We start from the raw sequence: 8,693 nt of genomic DNA on the forward strand, positions 1-8,693 counted from the left end.
GCACCAACACTTTGAATTGTGCTCAGAAACTTACTGGCAGCCAATGTAGGTCTTTCAGAACCGGTGTTATATGGTCTCGGCGGCCGCCCCCAGTCACCAGTCTAGCTGCAGTATATCACGGCAACCTTAGAATCCGGGACAATTGTGGATTAATGTCGACCCAAGGTCTGGCTGAATGAAGGGTGTCGGGAGTGAGGTTTGTGATGCTGAGTCTGTTAACAAAAGTTAACAAACACAAAGCTAGCTGCTGGCTTACTGGAACACTGCCTTCCTCTAACTTATGAATTCATAGTCACTGAAGTTATTCTTCCTACAAAAATTATTCTCCAAACAAATGCTATCTGATATATGTCTTTTTTTTAATCATGCATTTTCCCCCCTCCATAAATGCTCAAGACAGTAGACTGAAAACTTCATGCCCTAATAAGCGTGTGATCACATTTGTACTTTGCAATCAAAGCTTCAGAATAATAAGCAGCATAGCAGAAAGAAATAGAGGGAATGTGGTGAAAATCTGTGCCATGTATGCACACTGTGATGAGGAAACAAACTTCTGCCACACTGAGGATCCCCCCCCCCTCATATGCAGCAGGAGATTCCCTCTAGCTAGGAAAACATTTGTGCAGTTGTCTTTGAAATTGAATCACTCCAGGGAAATAAAATGGTATAAATTAAATTATTGGGAAGAGGAGATGGATAGACTCAGTTCAATTCAGTGATACTTTAGTAGCATGCCAAGCTAAACAAGCACAAAATATAAGAAAAGGGCCATCCCTCTCAGATTCGATCAGGGGTAGGTATAACTCACTAGGCTGAGATCGAACACTGTGATTTGAGACAGTTGCCTTTGGGATTAGTCAAATCAGTACTTTACAGTTCAAGAAACTTCAGCGCTTCAGTCCAGCCTCATAAAGTCCATCCATCTCCTCTCAAAAAGATAGAGGACAGTGTTTACTGACTTAAAATTGGTTTTTCACTTCAAAAATAATTGATCAGCTCTGCTCAGCAAATAAAAAACGTATCATAGGGTGGGGTGGGGAGGGAAGAGAAAAATGATTTATTTTTTTGCTGCATAGAAAAGTGCTCCTGATCTATCGAGTGAGATTGGAGACAGGTGAACTCCTTCATCCAAGCTAGCCTCTGATTAACTCGGGAGCAGTCCGAAGTTGGGATCTGGGTAACCCAGAAGATCTTAAGTTATTCCTCTGAGCCAATTTGAAGGTAATCAGGAAAAGAAATGACGTGCAGGACACGTCCCTGCAGACCCAAACAAAGAGCCAAAGACATTGGCAGAGGAGCCTAGGTTTGATAGTGGAAGAGGGGGGTTGATGCTGAGCAGGAAATGCCCTCCTTTTATTACCTATGAAAGGATCTGCACTCGGAGAATGAGTTTGTTGTTGATAGATAGATAGATTATGAACAAAAGAATTTAAAGAGATCCAGATTACAGACTTATAACCGCATCATTTAATGTTAATACTTTCTTCTATTTAAAATATTAAGTTGTCCTGAGCAGGACTGCAGCTATAGACGACCTTCTGGAACAGCCTCACATACATCTATTTGAAAGACATTGCCAGACAGATTTTGCATTGTGGCCTGCATTCAGTCAGCAAAAATAGACGGAAGGGCTGAAGTCTGTGAGTCTAACACAATGTCTCAAGCCAGTTACGTTATGAGTGAAAGATAAGGACCTGCAAGCTGAAAGCCTTTGCTCAGGGTCAATTCCTTATCTGTGCTCACCAGCTGCAGTTTCCACTGAATTCTGCAAGCATTGTTGTTTGCTCAGAAAGTATGTTGACAGAATGAGTATTCTGCCCTTAAATGTTCCCTGATGGAGCTATCTAGCTGAAGGTTTGTCTGGTCAAAGCATGAGTAAGGATTATATGATTCAATCTGCCATATTCTCTGTATCAGTAGTGGGTCAACTTGCAGGATCTAGTTGTTTATCAAATTAACAGCCCACCCTTCCTCCCACAGGAGGCATGGGCAGCAAAGTATCGGTAATGAAAATACAATTAACAATAAAATAAAATAACACATTGAAAACATTTTTAAACCTGTTAAAAACATCTATGAGCAATGCAACACAATAAAACATGTAACCAGTCATGTGTCTGAATAGGCCTGCTGAAACGGAAATATTTTTTGCAGGCATCTTAACACAATGGTTTGTTGTTGTTGTTTAGTCGTGTCCAACTCTTCATGACCCCATGGACAAGAGCACACAAGGCACTCCTGTCTTCCACTGCCTCCCGCAGTTTGGTCAGACTCATGTTTGTAGCTTCAAGAACACTGTCCAACCATCTCGTCCTCTGTCGTCCCCTTCTCCTTGTGCCCTCCATCTTTCCCAACATCAGGGTCTTTTCCAGGGAGTCTTCTCTTCTCATGAGGTGGCCAAAGTATTGGAGCCTCAGCTTCAGGATCTGTCCTTCCAGTGAGCACTCAGGGCTGATTTCTTTCAGAAATGAGAGGTTTGATCTTCTTGCAGTCCATGGGACTCTCAAGAGTCTCCTCCAGCACCATAATTTAAAAACATTAATTCTTTGGCAATCAGCCTTTTTTATGGTCCAGCTCTCACTTCCATACATCACTACTGGGAAAACCATAGTTTTAACTATATGGACCTTTGTCAGCAAGGTGGTGTCTCTGCTTTTTAAAATGCTGTCTAGGTTTGTCATTGCTTTTCTCCCAAGAAGCAAGTGTCTTTTAACACAATGGTGCTTGCTGCTTATTCTCAATATTCAGAGACCTCTGAAGTGCATTGCATGGGACTTGTAGTAGGGTAAGTTCTGCTGATCAAAGTGATTGATCATGTATCGGGTAAAGTGATCTCTTAAGTACACTATTCCCAAGCCATTTAAGACTTTTTACATTATTGTTCCTTTGTTGTTGTTTTGTTGTGTGGCTTCTATGTAACACATGTAAGGTATAAAATCTAATAAAGCATTTTTTTTTAAAAAAAGAAATACATTGAACTGCGCCTGGTGAAGATCTTTAAACACAGATGTAAGATGCTGACAGACTCTTCCTCCTGCTAAGCAACTGCTGAATCATTCTGCACTAACAAAATGAACTGGAGTTTCCAGACCAAACACAAGGCAACCCAGCACTGCTGCAATGTACTCTATGGGACATGGGTGGCACTGTGGTGTAAACCACAGAACCTCTTGGGCTTGCTGATTCTAAGGTCAGCAGTTCAAGTCCCCATGATGGGGTGAGCTCCTGTTGCTTTGTCCCAGCTCCTGCCAACCTAGCAGTTCAAAAGAATACCAGCGCAAGTAGATTAATAGGTACCACTGCGGAAGGAAGGTAAATTGTGTTTCTGCACATTTGGCATTTGGCATGGTGTTCCATTCGCCAGGAGTGGTTTGTTCATGTTGGCGACACGACACAGAAAAGCTGTTTACAGACAAACGCCGGCTCCCTCAGCCTGAAAGCAGAGATGAGTGTCACACCCCATAGCGATTACCCGCTTTTAAAAACTGAGTTGGATCAAATGTCACTTTGAGTTTTCTGCATATTCACATTTGCTACAATTGAACATCTGAAATGGGCTGATTTGTGGCATTGGCATCATGGCAATATTCTCCCCCCATCCACTGGGTCTGTTTTGCTTCACATCCAGCCTAATGAAAGGTTTTATAGAATTCAAATAATTGCTAACTATTTTGTGACATTTTACTTAATCCTAATAAAGGCATTGCCCTACTATAGATTTTTAACTCCCCCTCCCGTGGATCAACAGGATTATATATGCCTTTTCTTAGACATAACTAGGGCTGAAATTCTCTCTAGCCTTAACTGAGAGGAAGTCCAGTTCAATGGGGCTTGCTTGTTAATATTTAGGATTATGCTGTTAGCATATAGAGTTTGCATGCAGCAGCAGTTAACTTCAGTTAAATGAATCCTTGCTTGGAGCACACCTTCAGTTGAAAGGTATTCAGCATCAAGTTTGGTATAAAATAAGAAAGCTTGTGTTTATTAAAGGAGCAAGGTCTATAGTCCTAGATAACTATTTAGTTGGAGAAGAAGCCATGTTTTTAGAAAGCAGACCCAAGATGACCTCTCTCCCTGAGGTCCAGAAAAAGAATGTGAGGAGGAGCAGGAATTTGGATGCAACCTAAGATTGAATACTCCAAACACAAAAAGCTAGAGAAGTCAGCACAGAGATAAAGTTACAGTGATAGTCTGGGAAACTGGAGGTCTTAACCTATGTAATCCCCTCTCCACAATCTGAGTTGCCCTCAAACTTCCAACAGATGCTGTATGTGTTCCTCTTATGGTACAGTAGTTGCAGTAGCAGCAAAGTTTTATTGTGCGACTATAACTTATAACAACTTATTCTTTTGATGTGATGACTTGGGGGGAAAGAGTACCTCACCAATTTAATTTTGAAACCTCCTAGATTAATTATTCCTTTAATATACAGGATCTGGATCATGTTCAGCAATATGAAACAGCCTCTAAGACCTAATGGGAGCTCATAAAGCTAGAATTAAGCAGCTGTTTCCAATAACTGCATGTTCAAAAGAACTGAACTCCGCCCAATAATAAATTAATCAATTCATTATTAGTTGTCGGTAAGCCTTGATTATTGCACCAGAGTAAGGAATAATTCACAGCTGGGAATCTGGGACTGCTTTGTGTGCTGTAAATAAAACGTTCATGCCTTGAGTATATAAAACCCACAAGTTAATATAGCGATCACACTACTTTTTTTAGCTTAGTGCAATACATTAGGGTTAAGTGCGGAAAGTGGTGGCTTTACAAGCTGAGAAGTGGTGTTTGGAGGTTATCATCAAACCATTAAACATGTTTAATGTAAGTAGATATTTAAAATGGCTGAATGAAATGTAAGAGAACGTCTTCGCTGTAGGCTTCCAACAGTGTGAGAAAGCAAAAATAACTTCAACAAAGGCATAAAGAAAAGTACTCTAAACAACCTCAGACTATCACGGGAACCGTTCAGAAGGCGATCTAGATAGTAAGCGGATATCAGCATTTGGGCTGAGCTGATGAGAATTCAGAGACATTTTGCTGCTTGAGGGGAAAACAATAATTGAAATGGCAGTCCCACATGGGTTACTTAAAAAAATTATTATAATAAACCATGCTGACAATTTGAATAATAATACTTATAATCTTTATAGCTCTTTAGAATGTTCAAACTAAGTTCTTCATTTGCATCAACTTGTTGTAATTCATATACCATATGTTTCCATTTATAAGACACCCCCTATTTGGGGGGACTCAGATTTAAGAAAATGGGGGGAGAGGACCCCCTAATTTTTGACATTACATTTTAGGAAAAAAATCTAGTCTTATACATGGAAAAATACGGTAACAATCCTTTAATATATCATCCCCATATTGGAAATGGAGATACTAAGGCTGAAATATGGGGACAGCCCTATGAATAATTGCTTGTTCATGGTAGAGGCAACATTTCATAAGCTCTCCATGACAGGAACCTATCTTATAGTTTGTAGTACTCTGTAATTAGTCATGGCATTATTATTATTATTATTATTATTATTAGTAGTAGTAGTAGTAGTAGTAGTAGTAGTAGTAGTAATAGCAGCAGCAGCTGACCTCATCAGATATTTAATTAATTTCCAAAATCTACTTCAAGTCGGCCACCTCCCCCCCCCCTACCTATTGGTAGGGCTGGCCCCAGACTGTTTGCTTTACATAGCCCCATTGGTTACAACCTCTTCTCTGATAAAATTCCAGTATTCAAGGTATTTACATAATCAGCCTGGATAGACGCATTAAAATTTGCCATATAAGTCCCAGATTAAAAATATGGCAAGTAATAAAATATGATGAACCAGTCTCTATTAAATTGCATCGACTTGAAGTATAATAGTAATAAAAAAACCCACCACAGTAATTTACCTATTGCTTTCCTGAGAGTTAATGAGTATTCTGGGTATGAAATTCACCAACAACATTTTGGAACAGCTTGAAAGAGCATATTTTATGTGATAAGCCAAATGTAAGTCAGAAAACTCAGTGATTTTAATTTAAAATTCTCTGCCTCATTTCCATAAATGTTAATTTTTCACCCATAAATCTCATTTTAACTGTTCATAAGGCTAGAAGTGAACACTGTCCATAAATAATTGTATATTCTGTATGTGAGAGTAATTTTCTTTAATTGAAGGAGATGTCACCCTTATTTGAGTGAGATGACTGTCTGCTTTAGTGAAGCACATTTTTAGGCTGCAATCCTGTACACACTTATCTGGGAGTAAGCCCCATTGAACTGTATGGGTCCTACTTCTTAGGAAACATGTATAGGAATACACTGTAAATTTCTTAACAGAGCCTTAACCACTCTACACAAACAGCAGACATTTTAAGTGTCCCTATGTTCCAGGGACAGTCTTGGATTTACAGAAGCTGTCCTGGTTTCTGATTTGATCCCAGAATGACCCGCTTTTCCTTAGGACATCCCTATTTTTATTGGAGAAATGTTGGAGCGTACGGAGTTACCAAGAAGATAAGTAACTATACAACCTTTAGACAACATCTGAAGGCAGTATAGAGAAGCTTTTTAATGTTTAATGTTCTATTTTGCTTTTATATATGTTGGAAGCTGTCCTGATTGGCTGAAGCAACCAAGTCAGATGGGCAGAGTATAAATACTAAAAGCATTACAGTGGTACCTCCAGTTGTGGATGGGATCCGTTCCGGAGCTCTGGTCGGATCCTGAGGTTTCTGCAACCGGAGGGACCGCTTCTGCACATGCGTGAGAAGTGAAACCCGGAAAAATACTTCCAGGTTTGCCGTGTTCGCATCCTGAAGGATACGCAACCGGAGGTGTGCGTATCCAGAGGTACCACTGTATTAATAATATTATTATGGAATAGGGTGTCCCTATTTTCATTCGATGTCCCTATTTTCATAAGAAGATCAAACCTATCCATTCTTACGGAAATCAGCCCTGAGTGCTCACTGGAAGGACAGATCCTGAAGCTGAGGCTCCAATACTTTGGCCACCTCATGAGAAGAGAAGACCTCCTGGAAAAGACCCTGATGCTGGGAAACATGGAGGGCACAAGGAGAAGGGGACAGCAGAGGACGAGATGGTTGGATAGTGTTCTCGAAGCTACCAGCATGGGTTTGGCCAAACTGCAGGAGGCAGTGGAGGACAGGAGTGCCTGGCATGCTCTGGTCCATGGGGTCACAAAGAGTTGGACACGACTAAACGACTAAACAACAACATTTTCATTGGAGAAATGTTGGAGGGTATGAAACAGTAGCTAAGAAAATTTTGCAAACTCTTACCTCCTGGCCCTAAAACATACACACACAAACAAATTGGATCCCCTCTTTTGAGAGTCCGTATTGTGTGCGGGTCCAAGGCGTTTCCCACACACACTATCGTAGGAGGGATTGGGTTTGAGCCCAAGCCGTGTGGTGGCCCCACAGTCACACCATGGCCTGTTGGCCAATTGGGGGCAGTGACATGATTGGGGGGCCTCTTTAAAGTTGGCGTCACATCGCTGGGGCTTTACCTGGCTTCGCGCCGCCAACCCCCCCCCCCACCTGCCCTAGTGGTTTAGGTTTCTGCTTTGGCCTTGCTCTGGACTTTGGTTGGCCACCTGTTTTGGAACAGCGGCCGGCTAGAAATTTTTTCCTTTGGCAGATTGGCACTGGCCATTGGGTTTTCGCCTACCTCTTAGCAATCGTCACAACTTTGTAAAGTTTGGTGGTTAGGCATTGGTTTAGTGAGGTGTGGGGGAGGGGAGGTGCGGCCATCACCTGCCCCTCCAAAAACAAGGGTATTCCGTTAAAGGAATCCGTGGGTCTGGATCTTGTCAGAAGTCTGCTTGAGGGGTCATGCCAGGACCCAACGGGAACCCCAGGGTGAGCTTCAATTAGTCGCCATTGACGGAGCTCCCTCTTTTGTGGTTTATCTTTCCAGACTCCCTGCAAGGCGGGCAGGAGTCAGATATAGTTTCGCCAATGCCTAAGCCAATACCACTCACAATTCTGTAATCAATAAAGTTGTGACCTTTTTCGCCCATTAACCTTTAAACTAAAATTCTGTGTCAATGTGTCTTTATTTTAGGGGGGGGGGAGGTGATGGGGCCTTGATGCGCAAACACATACCTGACCTGTAGGCATGTCAAGACAAAAGTTATGTGCAGGATCTTCCTTGTACAGAACATGGCTACTCAATGGCTGCATTCAGACATGGGGTTTATTGCGCTTGTTTTACTTGTTATAATGCCAGCACCAATTACTAGTATTCCTTTTGCGGTTCCTGTTCCATTATGGAGCTGGGGCTTTTTGATTGAAACACTACAATGCACTAAATTTTAAGTGGCAGGAGAGAACCGTAACCTGGAGTACTGCCTGAAATCTCATCACATGCAATTACAATGCAAAACTCCCACAATTTTCTAAGGGCTCATCTAAACTTCCCTTGGGGAGGTTTTTGGTTTTGTCTGGTGCTTTCCCCAGAAAAATTCACATTTTACCACTGAATCAGAGAAATGGAAGTTGGGCTTTCTGTGGGTTGCCAGTTGCTCCAGTTCAGTAGTATAGCACACATTTTCCCGGGGAAAGTGCAGGGGCAAAAAACAGCTCAGAAAAGGAGCTTTAAAGTGTAGACAAATGCCAGGAAAATGTGGCACAAAGGGAAGTCTTGATGAGTCCCAAGTTAACAGATTAATGTG

This window comes from Podarcis bocagei (genome assembly GCF_964188305.1).
Source record: "Podarcis bocagei genome assembly, chromosome: 9".
NCBI lineage: Eukaryota > Metazoa > Chordata > Lepidosauria > Squamata > Lacertidae > Podarcis > Podarcis bocagei.